Source organism: Etheostoma spectabile, chromosome 5 (genome assembly GCF_008692095.1).
Source record: "Etheostoma spectabile isolate EspeVRDwgs_2016 chromosome 5, UIUC_Espe_1.0, whole genome shotgun sequence".
Taxonomy (NCBI): Eukaryota; Metazoa; Chordata; class Actinopteri; order Perciformes; family Percidae; genus Etheostoma; species Etheostoma spectabile.
This window is the reverse complement of record NC_045737.1, coordinates 17,948,451-17,948,770: the sequence shown is the minus strand read 5'-3', so window position 1 is coordinate 17,948,770 and position 320 is coordinate 17,948,451.

Below are 320 nucleotides of genomic sequence, written 5' to 3'. Positions count from 1 at the left end.
ATAAATGCGAAGTTTAACATGGAAATGCATGCTGCTGATCAAAATGGCCCTGCTACATTATTGCTTAAAAAGAATCCTTACTTGGTCATAACGGAAAGGCCTGAAAATCCGAATCTATCAGTATTTTGGTTCTACCAAACTGTTACTGGTTCTTGATGATTACATACCCTTACTGACAGTACACTGCAGCAGAACTACCGCCTGATTCAACAAGCCCTCTAGGACAGCGTGGGTCTTCCTTCTGTGTCAGGGCCCAGTTGGTCAGTATCTGTTTAAATACGCAGCCACAGACCTGTTCAAGCCTGTTCTTTGTCAATTTT